This window comes from Arachis ipaensis, chromosome B1 (assembly GCF_059453495.1).
Source record: "Arachis ipaensis isolate K30076 ecotype BB chromosome B1, ASM5945349v1, whole genome shotgun sequence".
NCBI classification, from domain to species: domain Eukaryota; kingdom Viridiplantae; phylum Streptophyta; class Magnoliopsida; order Fabales; family Fabaceae; genus Arachis; species Arachis ipaensis.
In genome coordinates this window covers 20,044,010-20,069,980 of record NC_142436.1, presented here as the reverse complement: position 1 = coordinate 20,069,980, position 25,971 = coordinate 20,044,010, and the positions used below count along the sequence as shown (strand labels likewise).

The 25,971-nt window shown below is 30.5% G+C and overlaps 1 long non-coding RNA gene across 1 annotated transcript; it reads right to left on the bottom strand.

Annotated features, from left to right (window-relative positions):
- Positions 1-8,430: 8,430 nt before the first annotated feature.
- LOC107617085 (uncharacterized) lies at positions 8,431-9,544 on the bottom strand. The gene is made up of 2 exons (XR_001614794.3): positions 9,378-9,544; positions 8,431-8,736 (listed from the first exon to the last, which is right to left on the bottom strand). It is a non-coding gene; the product is annotated as an uncharacterized LOC107617085 (long non-coding RNA).
- Positions 9,545-25,971: the final 16,427 nt, after the last annotated feature.

Below are 25,971 nucleotides of genomic sequence, written 5' to 3'. Positions count from 1 at the left end.
TAATCAAGGATTCAGATTTTAGTCCACTTAACTAAATACATTCCTACCTTGACCCTAACCCCATTACAACCCATGAAAAGACCTCTTGATATGTGTATTCATGCATTGAATATATGTTGATTCGTAGAAGAAAAAAAAGCCTTAGAAAGCACGATTTGTAGAGAATTGAGAGAATCAACCCTCAAACACTAGAGATATTAGAGTGCAATTATTTCCAGTTAGGGTTCGATGCTCAAATCCTTGTTCCCGGCTTTCATGAGCTTTCTTTTTGCAAGTCTATTTGTGCTTCATTTTAAAATTTGAATTAGTGGAATTCATGAATCGTCATACTCTCTTAGCCTTACTTGTTCATATGTTCTTGGGGATTGATTTACTTTTAACCAAGTAGGTAGAAACATTTTGCATTTAGTTGCATTCATATAGATAGGTTGCATTTAACAAATCCCACCATCCCTCTTCACCCCTTTATAGCTTTTCTTGAGCTTAGCATGAGATCATGCTAATGTTTAAGTGTGGGGAGATTGATAAACCACTATTTTATGATTTATTTTGTAGTGAATTGAGTAGATTTTGTCAACTATTTTTATACTTATTCATATAAATTGCATGGTTTTGTGAATCCTTCCTAATTTGTACTTAAGAATGAAAACGTGCTTCCTAGGCCTTAAAATTGCTAATTTTAATCCTTTCTTATTACCATTCGATGTCGTGATATGTTTGTTAAGTGATTCCAGGGTTTATAGGGCAGGAATGGCTCAGAGGATGGAAATGGAGCATGCAAAAGTGGAAGGAACACAAAGAATTAAAGATTTGAGAAGCTGATCCCAACGCGTACGCGTGGCTGACGCGTGCGCGTGACCAGGAGCATCGTCCACCAACGCGTATGTGTGACTGACGCGTATACGTGAGATTGTGCAAAGTTCAACCGCGGGTACGCGTGACAGGCGTCACATGCCTCATTAAAAGGAAAACGCTAGGGGCAATTTCAGAGCTCATTTCTGGCCCAGTTTCGAGCCCAGTATGCAAATTAGAGGCTGGGAGTGAAGGAGGATGAAACAATTCATTCATACACACATTAGGTTTAATTCTAGAGAGGAGAGAGCCTCTCCTCTCTCTAGGTTTTAGGGTTCTTTAGTTTTGTTTCTTTTAGATCTAGATCTTAATCTTCTTTCAATTTAGCTTTCCTTTACTTTTATTTGTTCTAGAACTTTAGTTTATCTACTCCTCTTGTTATTTTCTTTATTTTGTCAATTATAGTTCATGAACTCTTTTGTTAATTTCAATTCCCTTTTAATACAATTTCATATTTTCATGTATTTTTATGTTTACCTTAGTTGTTATTGTTAATTTCTTGCTTATGTTAGTTATAGTTTTTCTTTATTGCATTCTATGTGTTTGATGAAATGTTTTTTTTAGTTATGAGTTAGATTTTCCTCTTCTTGGCTTGGGTTGGTTACTTGAGTGATCTTGAGTTGCTAATGTCCAAGTGATTGATAATTGGTGTCCATTGACACTAGTCCTCACTAATTCAATTAGTGAGTGGCTAGGACTTACGGATTAGAATTGATGAAGCTCATTTGACTTTTCTTCAATTGTTAGAGGATGACTAAATGGGATTGATCCTTGCAATTATCATGTTGTACTTAGTGACAAGGATAGAGATCCTTAACCATTAACCCTTGCCAAGACATTTTTACCATTTGAATTTCTTTGCCTTTATTAGTTAATTGTCATTTACTTTCTTGCTATTTACATTTTTGTCAATTGCTATCTCAACCCCCCAATATCCTTTTATAGCCAATAATTGTGCACTTCATTACAATTTCTAAGGAGAACGACCTGGGATTAATACTCCCGAATATTTTGATTTGTATTGTGACAACCTTTTTAAACTTTGATTGGTGGATAAATTGTTTGTATGGACTATGCTTGCAACGAAATTCTTTTGAGAAATTCTAGACCGATATTTATCCCCCACCATTTAGTCTTTAGTAACTTAGTTAATGGTGTAGGTATAGTGAGTAGACTTAGTTAGATGATGTATGTTAGTTTCGTCGGTACCAAGTATGATTTTATAATTTGTATAATTAATTATTAGTAATTGTTACTTAAGCAAAATAAATAAAATAGGTAAGTAAATAATTACGTGTTAAATAAAAAAAAGTAACTCTCAATTAAAATATTAGTGGAATTAAGCGGAATCTGTTGCCATTTAATATAACTGTTTATCTAGGTGGTTTAATAGTGTTTAGTAAAGTGTAGCATCAATTAAACGCTTTAGGTGAGATTAACAGACTAGAGTAAATATTATTGGAATTGCAGAGAGCACGATTATTGTTACCATACCGTGTGACCTTGGGTCACCCCCCTCCCCCGCCGGACATCCTATTGCCATATATAAGAGAGGCTATATTTGGGCATGCAGTAGAGTTGAGAGATTTCATGTTTGATAATTCCTTGATCTCTGCATTTGTCGAGCGGTGGAGGCACAAGACCCACACGTTCCACCTTCCATGGTGTGACCAGCATTACGCTCGAGGATGTAACCTACCACATTGTTCTGCGCACTACTAGAGAGCCGATCGGGGGTTGCACCAGAGACTTCCAGCGATGGCATGGACACCCCACTTGGGAGTGGGTTGAGGATTTACTAGGCGCCAGGCCGCCACCACAGCCGGGGGGAGTGAAGCAGATTTTCGGTGTGAGGATGACTGATAAACCACTATTTCATGGTTTATCATGTGCTTAATCTAGTGGATTTTTTCCATTATTCTCACACTTATTCATACAATTTTCATGTTTTACGTTTTTCTTCCTGATTTTGTGTTATGATTGACAACATGCTTCTTTGGCCTTATATTTGCTAATATTAATCCTCTCTTATTACCATTCTATGCCGTGATATGTGCGTTAAGTAATTTCAGGGATTACAGGGCAAGAATGGCTTGGAGGATGGAAAAGAAGCATGCAAAAGTGGAAGGAATACAAGAAATTGAAGGAACTGCAAAGCTGTCAGCCCTGACCTCTTTGCACTCAAACGGTCATAACTTGAGCTATAGAGGTCCGAATGAGGCGGTTTCAGTTGCGTTAGAAAGCTAACATCCGAGGCTTCGAAATGATATATAATTTGCCATAGTTTCTCTAAAGAAAAGTGATGCGCACCCGTGGTTCTGCAGAAAATCAGCAACCTGTACGGATCAGAATTCGCTCCCAGCGATTTCTGGGCTGTTTTTTACCTAGTTTTTGGCCCAGAAAACACATATTAGAGGCTAAAAAGTGGGGGAATCCATTCAATCAAAAAACAACATTCATAATTCACAATTTTAGGTTTTAGATGTAGTTTCTAGAGAGAGAGAGGCTCTCTCCTCTCTCTAGGTTTTAGGATTTAGGATTTCTCTTAGTTTATGGTTTATTCTTCCCAATTCTAGGTTCAATGTTCCTTTAATTTGTTTTTCTTCTAATTTTTATTTATTCCATTACTTTAGTTTATCTATTCCTCTTGTGGATTCTCTTCTTATTCATTTTGGCTATGAACTTTCCAATGTTAGATTTGATTTTATATTTAATGTAATTTGAGGTATTTCAGATTTATGATTTTAATTTAGCTTTTTACATTCTTAGCTTGAATTGATTAATTGGTGACACTTGAGTTATCAAACTCCTTTATTGATTGACAATTAAAATTTGCTGGTTGATTTGGATCCCTCTAAAGCTAGGCTTTCCTTAGGAGTTGACTAGGACTTGAGGAATTAAACTAATTAGTCCACTTGACTTTCCTTTATTTAGTAAGGGTTAACTAAGTGGGAGTAATGAACAATTCTCATCACAATTGATACGGGTAACTAGGATAGGATTTCCAGTTTTCATACCCTGCTAAGAATTTTATTAGTTATTATTTAAATTTCTTGCAATTTACTTTTTCTGTTAATTATTCAAAAACCCCAAAAAGATAATTTTCCATAATCAATAATAAATCACACCTCCCTGCAATTCCTTGAGAGACTACCCGAGGTTTGAATACTTCAGTTATCAATTTTATTAGGGGTTTGTTACTTGTGACAACCAAACTTTTGTACGAAAGGATTCTTTGCTGGTTTAGAAACTATACTTTCAACGAGACTTTATCTGTAAAATTCTTTACTAGCAGAAAATCCGTTCGTCAATGACCTAGCTGAGGAACAAGGTTGCACACAATCCTGAGGGTGCAGGTCTGGATACACTCCGTCAATATGCCCGGTGCTACTTGATAATGCTCATTGGGGGTTTCTGTTCACAGACAAGTCTATCACACTTGTCCCCTTGAGATGGCTGCCACTATTGGAGGATTTTGAGCGATGTAGTTAGTTGTCACAGAGGTCAACACTGTTATGTCATACGTATCACTCGTTGTGCACTGCAACAGGGCGTAATGTGACTGACATTGCTGGGTGTGTGCCACTTGTTGTCTCGTGGATATACCATAGGTTCCCGTGTTTCAGCCCAGCAGGATACGATCTCGTCAGGTTCCCACTTGCAGCTAGGTACGTGCATATTGTAAATAATTTTTAAGTTACCAACTAATATACATTATGGAATATAATTATGTAAATTCTAACAGAGGATACCATCCACTTTGAGGTGCGTTAAGGGCAACGCAAATGGCCTACGACCTATCTGATATGATAAGAATACCAGGCTGTGGAGTAACATGTCTCAAATTCGAGAGGAAGAACGACCATGACTCTGTTGTCTCTGACTCAACTAATGTGAAAGCTATGGGAAGAATATTGTTGTTATCATCTTGAGCCACAACAATTAGCATTATGCCCCCATACTTTCCGTACAAGTGGGCCCCATCTACAAATACAAAAGGCTTACAATGCTTGAATGCTTCAATGCACAGAAGATATGCCTAAAATTCCTAATCAAACGAACTCCACTCTCCATCAACCATGTCCCCATTGTAATAAGGAACAACAACACATTTGTGAATCATACCGGGTAGGCACTCCTGCAAAGATTGTAAGAGTGCATATATTCTGTTGTTCGACTCTTCCCAGTCTCCATAGATCTTGGCAATCGCCTTCTGCTTTGCCATCAACACCTTTCGATATGAAGGCCTGAAATGGTAACTCTGGTGCACAACATTTTGAAAGACTGGGATAGACACCGACGGGTCAGTATTTATCATAGGTAACACGACGTTGCAAATCAAACCACTATCCAACTGAGCATGGTCCCAAGACATTGTCAGTGCCAGATAAGTATGTGCTCCACTGACCCTCCGCACCTCCCTACAAATTTCTCACGGGTGTCAATTTTCGGCAACACACAAAAATTAACGTAACATACTCTAATGCGTATTAAGTAAATCGGAACATATACCAGTAATTCAAGTTTCTGTCGTAGTGTCACACGAAGACTCCATAGACAACCGTTGGTAAATTGCGTGCAACGACAGTGGTATTTAAGCCTATCAGACTCAACCACTCTGTACTCTGTATTTCGTCTAATACTTTAGTTTTTCACCATAATTAGAACTGATTCATAGTTTCTGAATCTGTGGCTAACCCAGAATTCTACACCACCATCCGTATTGTAATAATCCTCCCCGTCACCCGCATTCAGAAGATCATCAGAATGCATTGCGTCCAAGTTCAACGTCTGATAATGGCTAAGAACATCCGGCAGTCGAGAAATGGCCAAAGGAGAGCACCAGAAACCTACCAACACCTCCTATGGGAGACTCCGGCACATACTCATCCTCGGAAGCTGTTTCGCTAAAGGACCCGGACCCGACAACATCAGTGGAATCACCCTCACTGTCATCGTCGTCTGTGCTGTCATGAGGTTAGGCATAATGAATCGGTGTGGCCTTGAGTAGGACAACTTCAGGACTCGAACCCACACCACCACCCACAACCACATCACGGATCGCAGCATACAACTCCATCACATGTTGCGGCATTAGTCGTGCATGTACGTTGAATATTCCTCACATATTGATTCCTATCAATCCAAAATAACCGGTTGGTAAATTCACTGTTCGGAAGGGCGTTCAGAAATCTGTATGCAACGCGCCCGACCTCCTTCATACCTATTTCCCCATATTGCTTAGCATGACCATCTTGAGTGCATATAGGGTATTAACCTGGTTAGTGCGCAGCATGACAATCTTACTAGACTCAAAAATTACTCCTTCATCACCGTGTTTGACTATCCCATTGGGATAAACCACGACAAAGAAGAATTAATTATTCTCCATCAGAACAAAACAGAGATAAGGGAAACAAAAGATTGGTTTGTGAATTGTGTGATGGGTGATATTGGAATGAGCTCTATAAATAAAGTCTTTCTCCAACATATCTTGGGTGTACAGACACCTGAACAATATTACACACATCCCAGGTGCTGTGACCCATAATAGAGGCTAGACAATATCTCGGATGCTGAGGCAAGAAGAAGGAAACTGTATGCATCTCGGGTGTTGAGACCTCACTTTATTTTCGAGCATACCTCGAATGCTCAGCACCCGATCTCTGCCCCCATTACATATCCCGTGTGCTTCCTAGATATGACTTAGCGTCACTCTGTCACAAAACGAAGTCTGAGATGCCGAAATACGTTTATATGTGAAACCCCCTCCCCCTCAACTTTCAAGATGTGTCCTATTATGCAATTTCATAAATACTCTAGTGTTTATGTATTTTCATAAATAAAATATTTGTTTTATTTAAATAAAAAAATATAGTTTTGACGTTTAATAAATAATGAATAAATTGATTATTCTATCAACTCAAATACTTGACTTCATGTTTTTTATGTGTGGGGAAACGAGACAAAAATAAAACCTTAAAACTCTTGATCAGTGTTGTGTCAGAAAGTTAACCAAATCATTCCAGTAATAAAAGAGTGTTCCCATGAGAAAAATAATTGAGTTTTTCGTGCGAGGGTTGCTCAAAGAAAATAGAGATATGAAAGATATAACAAGCGTCTCATAAAAATAACAAAAAAAATTACTAGATATTTTGAACTATCTCAAAAGAATGCTAATTATTTGAGGCTGGTTTAATTTTATATGATAATTATTTAATTTCTAATTTCGTTTATGATTGATACATTGAAGAAACTGGTTATAGCTATTGATTCCTTAATTCCATAGGTGACAAATTCTCTTCTATATTACATCATGTGAATCCCTTAAACATGTATGTGTCTACAACAAGACCAACTAGGAACAATATAATTATCGAATACACAAATTCACATAATTCCAAAATTTAATCCTAATAATAAAATCATGATCGGTGTGGCAATGCAACTTTTAGTAGCTCGAGCATGAAGAGTCAACACGCTAAAACTATCCTCAAAATCTTAAAAGTAAAACAAATACGCTAGGATTCAAATATCATAGAAACTATAAATTAAATATTGCAAATAAAAAAAAGAGAAAGAATTCAAATCATATTTTATTAACAATAAAAAATTATATTTAAACATCATTAAATTGAAAAGATATAATGTGGAGATGTTAGAATATATTAGGATTTGATTAGAATATTAGATTTTATATTGATTTAATTTGATATTAGGTTGATCACATAAATATAATTAAAACTTATAAATAAAACTTCTTTTTGTACTCTATATACATCTTAATGTTTTTATACCAACTATAGATCTTAATGTTTCCAATAGAAAATTATCAACAGTTTCTGGCAATTGGGCTATATGGATACCAAAAATTAAACTTCAATTAGTTTTTGGTATTACAATATATACATGTTGGAATTGGAAATTAGTATACATTCACATTTATCACAAAACTTTATAAATAATATAATCAAAATTTATAACTAATATAATAAAACTTATTCATATTTATAGTCAAATTTCATAAATAATAGAATCAAACTAGATTTACATTTATAATCAAGCTATAAATTAATCAACCACAAAAATGGTTAAATCGATCTTTCACTATAGAATAATCAAACTTTGCATATAGTTGAATACTCAACAATTTTTATAACAATATAATCAAACTTTCACTTACATAAAAAATCTGTCATACCATTGTAATGTTATACTTTTATTTGTATTTTGATTATAATTCTGTAAACATAAATTGACTATATTATTTACGAAGTTTCATTATAAACGTAAATCAAGAATGATTATATTGCATAAACTTAGTGTGTGATCATTCCATGCATATTCCTATAGAGGTGACCGATTGGTGACGGTTTTTGTGATCTTTATTGCATAATTATTCTAAAAATATATAAAATATGTATAAATATATATAAATACATATAAATACATAGTGATTGATTAGATTTTTTGTTTTACTTTATCCATTTTTTATTCAACTATGTGCTTCATTAAACGATATTGGTGAATTAGTCGCCCAAATAAAAAAAAAAACGATATTGGTGAATCGCAAAAAAGTGTGTGCTAATTTCATAATAGAAAAACATATATGCTATTCTCATGTGTATTATAAATTATAACCGATGATTGACCATAGAAGTACTTGTTGAAACATAATTCACTACCAAATAAACTCTTATTCCCATGACAACATGAGTGTATGCTTTATTCATTGTATATAGGGTTCCAACCACTGTTATCTTTAGCAACATATGCCACAACCCCATGGTGTCAAGAAGCCACAGCATTTTTTACACTGTGACTGATCAATCCTTCTCGACTCATCTATTTTGAGATCTGATTTTGATTCTTCTCCTTTATTAACTGTGTAGAAAAACAAGAATTTTTGTTTAAAAAATTATCGAGTGCTATTCCTTTTAAAAGATACATAAGACATATATATCTGACATATAATTACCACAACTACTTAAAAATTATGACAAAAAGAGAGACCGGTTTATATATTTAAATAATTAAGTTTTTTGTATATTTAGGATTTGAGATAGAAAAAAAATGATATATGCGAATCAAAAAGTGCAATGAAATAGAGTGCTATATAAATTTTTCTTCCTATAAAAACAGTTTCATTAATCACATTTTCATATACACTTTGACAACAAAGGAGGAAAAAGTTCAACTAGTTCTCAAATTCGTCAAAGCCTAAGATAATTCACAACGTGCAAGGATTTTTTACAATATCTTATGAGAGTTAAGTCTAGTGTTTGAATATAAAATCAATGTATTGGTATAAATATATTTGTACAAAGATACGTTATTAGTCAAGTAGCACCATATTAACCTGGGCTCAAAATTGGGGTCTATCAAATTAAATATATAATCACCATACAAAATATCAAAACTTTATTCTTTAATTAGAAAAATCATATGCAAATTAAAAGACCGAACTCTTATGCATCTATAAATTTGATTTTTTTTTTTGTTGTGTAAAATAAACCTAAACAAACCTTCTTTTAAGCCAGAGGTAGTGTCATGAAAATTGTTTGCAGCTACCTCTGAAGGGATGAAAACAACCGCCAAGACCAAGAGACTCATGATGACTAAGATATTCTTGGAAACCATTTTTGTATGAACAAGAAATAATTGTTGTATGATGAAAATACTGAAAAATAACTAATGTATGTTGCTTTATATATCGGAAAAATTAATCTGTATATATAGAGCACCTTCGTAGTATGAAATTTTACGGTGTGTTCTAGATCGGAATATGGCTAACGCTTTATGGTCAAAATATCATAAATGATAAAACAGGTCAAGGTCAAGGTCATTTATTACATACTATAATAACAACCAAAGACCGAATATTTAGGCTTTGTTTGGTAAATTTCTTTTAAGGAAGTGTTTAAATTTTTTTATTTTGTGTTTGATAAATTAATAAAATTATGTGTTTATATTTATAGTTTTAAAAATAAAAAGTACTTTTAAATACACTAAATATAAAATTTTTTAAAGATAGTTTGTATTTATTAAAATAAAAAAATCTAATATAACATTATACATTAATTAATTTTTAAATTTAATTCTTATGTTTATATCTATTATAATATTTTTAAATTTTAAAAGTTATTTTATCAAATATATTTATTGTTATTTATGTTTATTTAATTTTTTTATTTGATTTACTATATATGGATATTATAACTTTTATAAATCTACTTAATATACTAAAACTGGGTTTTTCCCCAATTAATAGAAGTGAGGTGTCGATTTCTCATGAATCCATTTTCCCGCCAAAATAAATGCACTATTTTTTCTTCTAAGTTTATTTTATAAAAATATCTTTATTATAGTTATATAAAATCAATATTTAATACATTATTAAACTACTTATCAATTATCAATCAAAAATATTTTTAATTATTTTAATAATAATAATAATAATAATAATAATAATAATAATAATAATAATAATAATAATAATATGATAATGGCACCGGTTATTAATAACCAATTTATATTTCTCTAAATAAATTGATTTTAAAAAAATATCTTTATTATAATTATATTACAATATTACAATTAGTATTTAATGAATAATGCATAATTATATTAATTTAAAAAATATATTTATTATCTATCTATTCTATTTATTATTCTATTATATAAAAATCGAATTTTTGCACTTAATAATGGAACTGATGTGACATACTCTTGAGGTGTTTCCTTATTTATTTCATTTAATTCGTTCAAGCAAATTAATTATAATTAATTAATTATATTAATTAGTTAATTTGATTAGACATTCAAATCTCATTATTTATTATAATTTATATGAATTGATTAATTATAATTAATTATATCAGTTAATTAATTTGGTTAATTATATTAATTATTTGATTTGATTGGAGTAAATATCAAATTATTTAATAAATAATAAATATGATAATGAAATATATGAATTAATTTAATTGGTTTATTTTTCTCGATACCATCTATTTATATAAGATCAAATATTTTTTACTCATTTGCTCTCTTTTCTCTCTCTTTTCCTCCCTCCCTCTCTTCCTTTTTCTCTCTCCCATGTTTAAGGTACAATTTTTATAATTTATTTAATTTTTATTTTTTTATCTTTATTTATACATTTCATTTTTTTATTTTTTTAAAATTTTTTTTTATTTTAATTGTTTATTATTAGGCGCATACTTTTTTTTCTTTTATCTTCTGATTAACAAAAAAGATGTGTCATCTTTACATTATTTTTAAATAATCTTACTATAATTTTGTTTTGTAATATTCTATTTAGTCATGTATACTTCAATTCATAAATAAATATATATATATATATTATCTGTTTTTTTTATTCACAATTAATATATACATTGTTTGTATATGTGGTTATATATATATATATAGTCTTTTTTTGTGATTCACAATTAATATATACATTATTCCTGTATGTAGTTTATATGTTAATGTTTTTATTGATTCTCTTTATTATTATTTTTTTGTGTGTCTCTTTGTTGCTCTTTATTTTGGTTATATTCATTGATTTCTCTGTATTGATGCTCTTTTTATTTGAAATATCGTGACAATTTAGATTTTAGAGTGTATGTTGTGATCCATGTGATATTTGTTAATTTGGTGTATCTTTTTAGATGGCTTATGTTATAATGTGTTTAAGGAGTTGACTTAAAATTAAAATATGGTATATAAATTTATAATATGATTAATATGCTAAAATATTAGGATATTATCATATAGATATTTTTTTATTTGTCCATTAGATTCAACTATATAGGATCTTGAAAATTATGCAATTATGTAATTAGTTGTTTTTTCATATAATTATTGTATTGATCATTTATATTAGTGAGACTATTTTCATTATTAATATTCATAAATATGCTATTATTTGTATAATTGATAGAATCATCTTATTTGTTTAAATTTAATTTTATTGAATTAATTATTCAAGGTGCCATCGCTATTTCTATTTTTAAAGAATTTTTTTAATATTATTTAACAATTCTAATAACATAATAACAATTAAAAAAGACAAAACAAAAATTTTTAATATAAAAATAAGGCAAAAAGAATAAATTTATTTAATAATTTTTCAGGATATATATATATTTTTTTATAGATAATTATTGTAAGGCATGATAAATTATTAAATTCTAAAAATAATTATTAAGGATAATTGATTATTATAGTTAAAAATAATATCAATTTAAATTATATACAAATAAACCATGCCAAACATAACTTAAAAGGGTTACTTTTAAAAGAATATAGTTTATGATATTTAATTTTTTACTATTTATTAAAAAAAAGCATAATTATTTAGCGATATTTATTTTTTAAATTCACTATGTATGTAATTTTTTTGACAAAATTTTACTCACGATGGTAATTTTTCTAATGGTGTAAATGCAGAAAATTATATTTTTACTCTTTGATAATCGATATATTATTAATAATGAATAATAATTAACCCCTCATATTTTTAATCAAAGCATTTCACGATAGTTTCTATTTATAGATATTAATGAATGATTATTTCTTTAAAAATAAAATGCATCATGATTTTAGGTTATTTCATAATTAACAATAATATTTTATTATTTCTTTAAAAATAAATTGCATTATGATTTTAGGTTATTTCACAATAATAATTAATGTTTATAATATTAAATTACTCTAAATTTTTTATTTTTTATCGTTAGTAGTTAATCCCAAAATAAAAAGATTATGTTGAATTATTGAATAGTCCAAGTATAATTGAAGTTAATTTAGTCTATTTGTTTATTAATATAATTGATTGAAAGCACAAATGATAAATAAGACAAGCAAATAATTAGAAAAATATAATATTAGTAATTACTTAAAATAGATAACAAAATAAGTTATAGGGTATTACTTTATTTAAATTATTAACAATTAAAAGAATAAAAGATCAGTAATTATTTTTAAAATAGACATTAAATTTAGTTTTATGGTACTAATTTATTTGAGTTGTTAATAAAATTTTATAATTTTCAGATATATATCTACTCAATTTATGTAATTTATTTTATTCTACTTTAACAAAAAATTGAGACGTGTATTTTTAATTATTTATTTAGAAAGTATAGCGAAATGAGTTATATCAATTAAAATTAATTATCGATAATTAATATCAATTAATTGATTATATTAATTTGTAAGATTAATAACGTATAATAAATGTTGTGAAATTAATTATCATAAATTAATAATTAATAAATAAAAAATTACAAAGGGACTTTTTTATTATTTTTTAATAGCTACACGTTTTTATAATTTCACTTTCTCTTTATCTCTTCCTTTTACATTTATTTCTTTTAATTTATTGAACTAAATCAATTACACTAATTATTTATATTAACTAATTAAATACTTTTTAATGGGTTATTATAATTGTGCCTTTAGACCATAGATTAAAAATATTATAAAAAATATTTTATAAAATTATTAAAAAATAAATATTTTTAAAATATGTTCTTAAGAAATAAATTAACTAAATTATTTTTTAATTTAATGTGTTTGATTCATTCAATTGTATTCATTATAACTAATCAATTATGTAATTTGATTTGATTAGGATAAATATTTCATTATTTAATATTTTATTTGATTCATTAAATTACATTAATCATAACTTCAAATATTTAATTTAATTAGAGTAAATATCAAATTATTTTAATTTTTTTTAATTCATTAGACCAAATTAATTATAACTAATTTATTATTTAATTTGATTGAGATAAATATTAAATTATTTAATAAATAATATATAAAACAATGAAATAAATAAACTCAATTAATTCAATTTATTATCTTATTATTTTATATATTCATTTTTTTTTCTATTCTATACTTTAGGTAAAATATTTATAATTTTTTATTTTTATTTTTTATCTTAATTTTGGTAATATTTTTCTATGATTTTGTTTTATATTAATTTTTTTATTTATTTTGATTAATAATTCTTAAGGGTATTATTATTTTATTTAAAAATAATTTAAATTATTTGTAATATTCTTATAAAAGTTGATTAATAGGTTTTTTTTTAATATTTTTTTGAAAACTTTTTAATAAGATTGTATTTTGATTTTTCTCTTTAATCCTTTGTATTAATTAATTATATTAATCTTCTATTACAATACATTTTTTATCTACTCCACACATTATCTTTTTTATCTTCTTTTACTTTTTTAATTGCTATTTTTACTTTATTTTTAATTGTTTATTTTAATTTTACTTCTCATATATAGATTTATTATAATTCATCACAGGTTCTTTTTTAATTTAAGTGATTTTTTGGGTTATATTTTACCATTGATACTTTTATTTTGTTTAGTGTTTTTTAGTCTGTGTTTAATATAATAATCTATAAATATCTATTCTATTATATAAAAATTAAATTTCTGCACTTAATGATGAAACTGTCGTGACATGTTTCTGATGGTGTTTTTGATTTATTTCTTTTAACTCATTAAATTTAATTTATTATAATAAATTAATTATATCAACTAATTGATTTGGTTAATTATTTAAATATCATATAATTTATTATAATTTCTATCAATCAATTAATTGTAATTCAAGTTGAATGATTATTTTGTTATGAAATTATTATTTCCTAATCTATTCATGGGCAATACATATATTAATTATAATCGCAAATTAAGCTATTTTACATTAAATGACTTATATAATGGTCATCTCATTTATTAACATAAATGCTGAATTAAATAAGTCATTATTACTTTTGATTTAGAATTGAATGAGAATAAAACCAGAGATACTATTTTATTTGCCTTTAGGGTTTAATGGGCGTCACACTCAGATATAAATAGTGACTTTCGAATTTTGGTCTCCAACACATTAAAGCCACATCCGTAACTCTTTTTCCATAAAAGGAATTGCGAGTCAACTCTATCAGGGATACAGAAGGTTTTCAAAGAACAAGGGAATTGTCTGAATTTGTACGAATTCTAAATGTTCGAACTTATGATGTTGTTTCAGTTGGTTGTTGTTACGAGAGTAACTATAATCTATACGTGTCTAAAGAGTAGAATAGATTAAATATTATTTAAGTAATTTATTTCTAATATTGGTATTTGATTAAATTAGTTTTAGAGAAATTTAAATTATTGACTCAATTTATATATTACGACTATTCTTTTTGAATATATTATTTTTATATTTTTTAATATAAATTTTTTTCTAATTTTTAAGTTTATTTTCTTTCTTGAATATATATGTATCACCTTTTTTCTCATTTTATATTTTAGATTAGTAATGTAATTATTAAGAAAAAATGTATTTAAAAAAAATATTAAAACATCACTATTTAAAAAAAAGGAAAGATACATAAAAAAAAAGAAAAATTAAAAATTAAAACATCACTATTAGAAAAAAAATAATGGAGTCGGGATTGAGGAATATATATGGATATAAAAAATTATTGCAAGATTGTTGAATAAAAAATAATCATATATATAAAACGAAGTAATTATAACAAAAAAATAATTAATATATGTGATTTAAATGTTTTTAATAACCGGTAACATGGAGTTTAACAAAATATAATTCATATATTTTTTTATATATGTATATGTATATAATTATTTATGTATATGTATATATATTAAGAAAAATTATCGTAATATATATAGATATACAGAATTATTTAACAAAATTAATATATACGTATAAATAAAGAAAAATATTATTATAATTTTTACATGAACTCTTTTTCTCTCTCAAATAAATTTATTCTAACTATATTATAATTAGCTCACGAATAATGCATGATTATATTAATTTAAGAAAATATCTTTATTATAATTATATCAAATCAATATTTAATGCATTATTAAACTACTTATCAATCATCGATATTTTTGGTCATTCTAATTATATCAATTGATATAGTTCTAATTCTCATTCAAGTGCAATAATTTTATTAGGAGATACTTAATGCACACATTAATAGTGACCCATTTAATTTGATAATAATAATAATAATAATAATAATAATAATAATAATAATAATAATAATAATAATAATAATAATAAAAGTCTACACGGTACATGCATTATATTTTAAAAGGGTAAAATATATTTTAAAAAAAATTAGGGTATCAAAAATCAATTGTGATTAATATCAATATCAATAATTAATTTTTATAATTATTTTTGTACTACTAAAGGCTATATATAGTATTTTTTTTTTGTAAAATAAAAAAAGTTGTGATTCATAACATTTTCGTAAAGTTATATCATATAGACACAACATTAATTAGATATCAAATTGAATTTTAAATAATATATTTTATTTTTTGCTCATATTTTTTATTAATTATTTTACTTTCTATATTTACAGTAAAAATTCAATGTAAAAAAAAATATTGAATGTTATCTATTTTATTTTTTTAGAGTCATAATTAAATTTGATATAATTATAATAAGTATCTAGAATTAATAATAACATGATACTATAATTTTAAGGTTTAATTATTCTGTTGGTCCTTATAGTTTCACGAAATTTTTAATTAGGTCCCTATACTTTTTTTTTCTTTTAATTGGGTCCCTGCACCAATTTTTTTTTCAATTTGATAATAATAACAATTTATGATAAAAAAAAATTGATATCTAATTTGATATAATAAAAAAATTCAAATTATAAAAATTCAATTTGATAATATATATTTTAATGTTATTATTATTAATGTATTAACTGAATTTTAATGTTTATTATTTATATATTTAAAAATTATTTATTTGGTTTCATAATAAATGATATTTTTAAATTTGAATAATTTATTAATTAGTTTGTACTTCTTTAGTAAAAAAAGAATATTAATATAATGAATAAAAATATAATTAAAAATATTGTTTAAAGAATGATAAGGACAAATAAACCCCTAACAAATTTAAATTTAGAGACAATTAGGCCCCTGTCCATTTTTTAACCAAATACGTCAGCAATTTCCGTCGAGTTTTCGCCAAAAAACTGACAGAAGGACCGGGTTGGCAGATGGAGTACAGGGTCAGGGACCGTAATGAAAGGTGTTTTTGGTTAAGGGTCGTCTTGTCATTTTGGGAAATAGACAGAGACCGGGTTAGTACTTTACTCTTTTATCAATATGCATAATACAAGTCATTATAGTTACAACTTAGATTTTCGTATCAATAGAGGTTATTTCTTCATTAGTTTGGGACTGAGTGACATTTTGGGATAGTTTAACCTCAATAGGCCCTTTTTTTGTTGTTTAAATCATTGCCTTGTTCTTCAACTAAAGCACTTTTGTATTGTCATTAGCATTATCTCTATTAGCATTTTTTTCTTGTTGAGTAGCTGCTGCTGCTTCCTCTGCCCTCAGCCTCTTTGCTAGTGCACAGCTTCTTATGGTGTGACCAACACTCATTTAAGTTTCACATGTAAATTTACCATATGTCCTCTTGAACTTGGTTGCTTTCTTCTCTTGGCTTCTTCTAAAGGTGCCTTCACTTGGATGTTTTTTTCTTTTGTAAATTTTAGGCCTTCCATGTGGTTTTATTACAAAAAAAACGATAACACTACAAGAATAATTAGTTTTAGCGACAAATTTTTAACGACAATAATACAATGGCCACTATTTTTTTATCTAAGTATGTTTTTGCGGCTATTATGTATTTGCCATTAATATTATATATTATAATGGCAATTATTATTATTGCCACTAAAAATATAAAAAAAACTATTTTTAATAAAAATTTTAATGGTCATAATATTATGGCTGGTATTATTATCATTAAATATAGAAAAAACTACCTTTAATAAAAAAATTTTAGTGGCCATTATACTATAGCTAATATTATTTTTATTAAAATATTTTTTTTATAACAAGAACAAACAAAACCCACGGACATCTACCTCACCCCCTTTCTCTTACTCTGTGAGAAGCCTAACCCTAAACCCAGGCACCGTCACCATCCCTCATCGCCGAACTTTTCTCCTCCGGAACAGGATGCTGTCGCCGCCGACAGGGACTGACCGTGGTGCCGTCGCACTCTTCTCATCGCGGAACTCTTCTTAGCTCTCATCGTTCCTCTTTTCGTCGCCGTTGCATGAAGAAAGCATTGACCCCGTGGCGTCGCCGTCGCAAAGGTTTCTTGGTCGGTCGTCGTGTCTTCGAGATCTCTCTCTCTCTCCCTCCCCGAGGTCAACATGCTTCTTCGAGCTCTCTGTCACTCTCTGTCCGAGCTCACTTCCCTTCGTCCATTGCCGTCACTTCCGATTCCTCCGTCTCCCTCACTTGCCTTCCTCCTTCGCCGTCGGTAAGCACTGCTGCTTCAATTTAATTTTACTTGTTTTCTACTTTTGTTAATAATACGAGTTGCTAGGTTTTCTGATTTCTGTTTGAGTTTGTTAATTTTTGCTTATTCTGAGATACTGAATTTCTGAAATAATGGTTGAATTGAATTATTCCTCGTCGTCGAATGTTCCTTTCTTTTTTCTCTTCTAAATTTAGGTGGCAGTAAATTTTCCTCTATATGTTATCATCATACAGGTTAAGGAGATTCTTGTTCTTCTTGTTGTTCTTTAGAAGTTGTTCTCAAAATGCTTGGTTATGTGAATGCAAATGGGGTCAAGGTTCAAGAAGTTAGGTGGTGTCAGAGAATGTGAGAGAATCACTGTCTAAATGGCAGAGAAGAGTGAAGGACAAACAGAGTTCCCGTCAAGCACTGGTTTCTGAAACATCTCCATCATCAGATTCTGATATCAACATTGTAATGCACAAATAGAAGGCATACTGTAATCAATTATTTAAAACTACTAGGATCATGTAGTGCTATAGATTAATAAGTAATAACTGCTGCTTTTTCTTTTAAACATGTAGATCAATGCTGCAGAGTTTGTTTATCCATTTTAGTTTTTTGCTGGGGCAAAGACATTGATACAGAAAATTATGGATCCTAATCCTAAAACAGTGAGTACGTTGGTGTATTTATTTTCAACTTAGATTTATTAACTGACTCAGTTACAAGCTATATGCGTTATGCTATGCATGAATTGAAATTCACATGGATTTCTGTTCTTCTACCATTTAGTCAATGCTATTTTGAGCAAAACCTTGATCAAAATGCCATTGCTTTGAATCTAAGTTCTTAAGATAGTTTTATACTTTCATTAGGATTTGCTCCTATGGAAATTTTAAGCCTGATTGGTGATAGATTCTTAGAAATTTCATATATCATTTAATATAATTCTGATAAATGCAGTAGATGAAATTTTTTTTCCTCAAGGCTTGAATCTTTCACTGCTATTTGACAGGCGTCAGGTATTGTATCCAAGCATATTCTTTCTCAAATTCATGGTTCCTTTTTCGGCCTTTTGTTGATTCTGTGTTTTTCAAGGTTTTTAGGCTATAAATATGAATTTGTTCGATTCTTAGCATTAATGTGTGGATCTTGCTGGTAACTGATCATCCTGCAAGTCCCTTTTATGTGCTCTTTTTGTGCAGGGGCTGTGTCTGTGCCCTGAATTTGGTGAGATAACTAAACCTGATGGTAACGCCATCGTATTCAAACCTTGTTCGTTTCACTTCTTCTCTTTTACGTCAAATCTAATTTTTCCTTTTGGTTTTATAATTAAATTCAGGCTTCAGATTCAGCTTAGTCTCATATAACATATTAGCTCAGATATGTTCAGTTTCTCAAAATCTAAATTTTAATGCGCAACCATTGACTTTGACTTATTTTTTTAACTTTAATTTAAACAAAAATTGTTATGTAGGCTTATGTGAAGAGCTTTTTGTTCCCACACTCTCCTTCCCCGTCACTCAAGTAAAGTTCTTTGCTTCCCAAGTTTCATTTGTAAATATTGATACCAAAATACAAAATTTAATCAGTAAATTAATGTGAACTACAAATTTTACGATATTTACACAACAAGGTAGTATGCTAGTTATATGTAATTGGTATTCAGATCATTGTGGTTCTTTTTATCTAACTCTCATTTTTGTCCTGTCTTTTAGTAAAATAATGGGACTGATCAGTTATCAAAACTTCAATTAGTCTTTAATGATTTCAACATTCTTAGTTTATTTATTCTTACTTTCTGGTATTTAGTGCAGAGTTGGTTTTGGAGAAGAAAATTGAATACAATGATCTACTAAAGTCAATTAAAGATGGAAACTCTCCAAATGATGATGAAGAAAGCAAAGGCCAGCCAATTAAACAAGAGGATGCTGCATCCAATGATGGTTAGTGTATCAAGCCCATGTATTTTCTTATTGATATTAGAGACTGCCCCATCTTGTGTATAATACTGCCTTGATATTGATATTGTTACCGAGTATTAACCTACTGATAGACTACTTGCAGAAGCTATGCATTTGTCCTGCTTTTTCATGTCTATTATTGTTGTACTCCTTTGATTGTTTCTGCACCAAATGCATGTGTGCAATATTTGTTCGTTAACTGATCTTTTGATTCTGGACCTAAATCGAATAAAGAAGATCGTGGAGACCCCAATGATCCTTGTGTGAGACTAAAGCGTGACTGTGTAGGAATTTTGGCTGCGTTTAGGGTCAAAGATCCCTCTCGTCATGTTGTTATTGTGGCCAACACACATCTTTATTGGTATGAAGCGGCATGCTTTGCTTTTATTTTTCTTGTCTAGTTCTTTTACTTTTCAATGCTTTTTGTGTAGCTCTAGTTATATGAACACATGGTTGTTCTAGTGGTGGAATTCATTAATGATACTGAGTTATTGTCCCAAGGATCCTGAATGAACTGATGTCAAGCTTGCACAAGCTAAATATCTTCTTTCTTGATTATCACAATTCAAAACTCTGGTATCAGATCAATATGAATGCACGCCTGAAGTGATTGTGGTTGGTGACTTTAATTCTACACCAGGAGATATGGTATGGTAACTAGTGGCTTACTTGAAAAGAACTGTAATATATACACAATTTTTTATGTATAATCCCTTATTTTGATCTCATTAATTTCCTTCATAACAAGATTATGATCATTATGCTTTTTCATGTGGGTAGCCATGATGAATTAAGATGTGAACCCATACACTCAACTTTCACAAGTGGAAGGAAATATCATAACCGAGTCCCTGAGATACTAGTGAATTTATTAATGAATGTATATAGTTACACAAGCTTATAGGATTGTAGTATTTTTTGTTATTTAGATTTGTAATATAATTTATTACTTTTCAAAAGAAATTTATGTATCAATATTTTGAGTTTAATGAAATATCTTATTTTGTAGTAATTAATTTCAGTATATTTATATTATGCATAATAATAATAATAATAATTGTTGGCAAAAATAATTGAGATTCTAGAAAAAAAAAAGATAGTTCGTTGCTTCTAAGAAAATGCGTATAATATAATTAAAAAAGGTTTTAAGATTTTAGCGGCTATAGTAATGGCAATTAAAAGTAAATAACATTATAATTTTAGAATTATTTTTAGTGGCCATATAAATTGTCGGTAAAATAGGTTTTGGCGGCAATAGTAATGGCCGCTAAAAATAAATAACGTTGCAATTTTATAATTATTTTTGGTGGCCATATAAATTGCCAATAAAATGGCCACTAAAAGTTATATATTTTTTGCGGCCATTAAAAAGGTCTTTACCAGCAAATGTTATAATTGCCGCTAAAATCTTTTAGCGGCGAAGCATAAGACGGCTAATGTTTAATTGCCGGTATACGTATTAGCGGCTATTTTTATTGCCGCTAAAAGTAAAATAAATGGCCGCTAAAAGTGATTTTTCTTGTAGTGTAAGTACCGTTGGATTTACTAGTGAAATAACAAAAATAATCTGCAGATAATATATTTACCAGCGAATTTTTCATCAGAATTAATTCGATGGTATAACTCTTGCCGGTAACCAACAACCGTCGAAATTTTCAATCTACCAATAGTTACCGTCGGATTCTGCAACGGATTCTTTTTTTAATCTGTCGGTAATTACCGATGAAAAAGTTCTGCCGGTAGTTTTGACGATCCGCTATTTTCTTTCCCACCTAATTACAATTAGATTTTGCCCCAGGTAAATTCGACGGTAAATCTAGTTTTTATTTTTATTTTTTTTACACAATAGGTGGTCAAATTCTTTGTTTTATTTATTTAAATTTATTTTTTCACAATTAGTAGTCAAACTCTAAATAATAGAAACCAAATATGGTAGATTAAATATCAAGTGTACAAAAAAAATATTAAAAGTAAAAAACTAGAATATACAATTAAACAATTTACAACAAAACTCTAATCACTAAAGATCCTAACAGTCATCATCATCGTCGTCGTCATCCCCCTGATTCTGCTGAGGCGGTGGACTATGCGGTGATATGTCTGTGCTCCTGTAGCAGCTCCGCTACCACCAACAGCGCCACTGCCACTGGCTCGCATATAATCTTAGTACACCGTCATCTGTTGCTCCAACTCTCGCCTCCACTACAGCTTAAGGAAATCTCAAACGCGTGTGAAGATCTCCTAATACTTCTCCTCATACTACTGCAGCTGCTACGCCTGTTGGTGAAAGCTCCGGGTGAGCTCCATCACCTGCTCCCTCAAATCGACGCCGTCTTCGAAATTGACGGGTCAGCTGGTGGTAGAGGCGGATGAAGTTTCAATGTGAAAATTAATAAGTTGAAGGAAAATGACTCATGCTTCTCACAACATTAGGTCTTTTTTGCATACACGGAGTGTGTGCTTTATTTATTGTATATAGGTTCCAAACACTATTATCTTTAGCAACATATGTCACAAGCCCATTGCACAGCATTTTTTACTCAGCTTGTCATCAATCCTTCTTGACTCATCTATTTTGAGATCTGATTTTGATTATTCTCCTTTATTACGAGAATTTTTGTTTCAGCTCCACTAGGTAAACAACAGAAAATCTGAACAACGTGAACAACGGGCTGAAAATTTGGCTCAATAAAGTTATGAAAAAATCTAAATTACCCAACTAAAAAGCTCCATTCAGTAATTCAAAAGTTTTAACCATCTATTATACTCTAATTTACCAAAGCACCAGCTTCTCACCCAAACCCTCTACCGTCGCCACCATCGTTTGGTCGCCAACCAACCCATCGTCGCCGTCGAGATCCTCCTTACTGTCTGATGAGCCGAAATTTGCACAGCAGCAAATTCCTTCGACAAGTGTACCGAATCGTCAAATAATAACTCACAACAGTGAGGTCGATCCCACAGGGATTGATGGATCAAGCAACTTTAGTGAGGTGATTTGTCTAGTCAAGCTAATATTGAAAGGTTTTGGTGAAATTTAACTAACAGAATGTAAATTGTAAGAAGTTAAAGTGCTAAAAGTAAATTGCAAAATGTAAATGGTGGAAACATAAATGGAAAGAAACTAAAGTACTGAAACTTAAAATTGCAATAAAGTAAAAGAGCAAAAACTTAAATAGCAAGAAAGTAAAGGCAAGAATGTAAATGGCTATGAAAATGTAAATTGCATGGAATGTAAAAGGGTCTTGGATGCTGGGAATCAAAGGAAGCAGTAAATCAAAGCAATTAAAGGAAACTCAAAGTAAGCTAAGTGAAGAATAACAAAAAGAAAGATTCATTAGGATTGGAGATATCATAATCCATCAGGAATCAATGGGTCTCAACTTCATTATCAATCATATGAAGTAGATCCATGATGGATTGTAATTAATTGAGTCCCAATTCCTTGGCAACCCAATTTCTCTAAACACAATCAATTTGCCAATTCCTTGATCTAATTGTCATGAGAAGAGATTAAGTGCATTTCTCTTATCCATAAGCCACACAAGTTCTCAAGATCTCAATTCCTCCCGAATGGTGTTGATCAAGAGAGTTGTGAGAGAGAGCTTCAATCTAATTTCCATGATTTCTTTCCGAGGCTCACATAGAAATTCAATGGATCTAAATCCCCTTCCGGAGTGAATAGATCAAAATAAACATAGAAGTTATCTCTTAGCTACAACAAGCGGATTGAGAAGAAGAAGAATTTCATTCATTCATTTGAATTACAATAGAGCTCCTCCCCCTAATGATTGGGGTTTAGTTGATCATCGCTCTAAGAACAATTGAAGAAAATTCAAATTGCATTAAAGTAAATCAAACTCAAATGTAAAATTGCAGAAATGAAAAGTCTATCAAAACTAAGTCCTTGGCTCTCTGGAGTCTCTAGCGAGAGCTCCCTTTTCAAGTTCAAAAGCTCTTCTATATATACTCTTCTTCTCATCTTCAAAATGGGTCTTCAAGTACTTGGATGTGGACTTTGTCCTTAGTTGAAGCAAGCTTGGAGTGGCTCTTGAAGTTAACGCTGAAGTTAGTGCACTAACGTTGCATGAGTGTCCCTAAAAAATGGCGTTGGTGCTGGCGTTATCATGCTAACGTTGTCACTAACGTTTTTCCAGTCATGCGTACGCGTCACCTATGCGTACGCGTCAATGCTGTTTTTGGCCATGTCACGCGTGCGCGTCGCCCATGCGTACGCATGAATGGCGTTAGTGACACAACATTAGCGCGTTAACTCTCTTCTCACGCGTGTGCATCGCTTATGCACACGCGTGGCTTGTCAATTTTCACTCTCACGCGTACGCGTCACCGCCAATTTTTCCATGCTCCAACTTAAGAATTTTTCGAAGACGTTAGTGTGCTAACTTGAAGTAACGTTAGCACACTAACGTTGGCACCATTCCTTGTGTATTAACGTTGGTGAGCCAACTTTGGGCCACCAACGTTGCTTGTCACCTTTGCAATGTTAGTGGCCAACATTAGTGAGCCAACTTAGGCCACTAACGTTGCTCTCCTCTTCCTTGGCAACGTTGATGGGAAACGTTGGTGAGCTAACGTTGATGGGCAACATTGGTGAGCCAACTTGGGCCACCAACGTTGCTTCCTCCTTCCTTGCAATGTTAACCATAGCGTTAGTCGGCTAACTTTGGCCACTAACGGTATAGTCTTTTCTTCTTCTTTGCCTTTGCTTGCTTCTCCTTACCTATCATCAACCAAACAAATGTATCAAAGCCTTGCCATAATCACAAAATAATGAACTATTCATTGCATCAAGTAATTCTTGCATCAATCTCATGAAAATGCTTGTAATTAACCATGTTTGATTGAATCAAGGCATGCATATATTATTCATCTAAATGCTTGCTTATTGCCTAAGAAAATGCATGAAAACCAAGTAAAAACTAATGAAAAAGGCTTGTGAAACTAGCCTAAGATGCCTAGGCATCACTGTCGTTGGTTCGTCAACAAGAACCCTCATTAGCGTCGCTCTCCTCCAGACCAGAAATGAACGGTGTCGTCGGGCTTCTCTCGCCGTTACTGCTTGGTTTGCCACACACTGTCACCGGCTTCGCACACCCCTATTTAAAATAACCATCTACTTAAGGATAAAACTAATCATCCACATACCTAATGAATTGAACATCCAGCATATTTTAATTATATATAACTAAAGCCAATCCAATAAAAATAATCATCCACATAAGAATTAAAATAATCATCCGCATACCTACTAAAATGACAATCCTGAACTAGCCATTAAAGTAGCTTCACTGAAAGGTCGTGTTAAAAACGACGCAACAATTAACACTGCTGCTGATCCTTGAACGGTTCGACAACTACTGGTGGCGGCCACCGGTGAGGATGATGGTAGGCGGTTCCCTTTCGTGGTGGTGAAAGATCGGTGCACCCTAGCGGTCACGTGCTTTTTGGCACAACACTAAGGAAGGTTCGAGTTGATCAAACCATCCAAACAGCTTCTACAATCTTCCAGCGACAAATCTGGCGTCCACTGAGCAAGACAATAAAGATTCTGAAACATGGATATCACAGCTTCCTTTGTAACGACCTTCTTTACACCTATGGCCGCTTCGTCCGCAGTTTGATTCAAGGTTCGATATAATAAATGGTTAAAGCTTTGTTGGTCCATCATGTTGGTGGGGCTGGGAAACGCGTAGCCAGGGTCGCCAGGCACGGGGGGATCTGCCTTTGCTACGGAGGGACAGCGACGTTAGGTGAGGCTTCGGCAGTGTCGGTGGGAGGTTGAGAC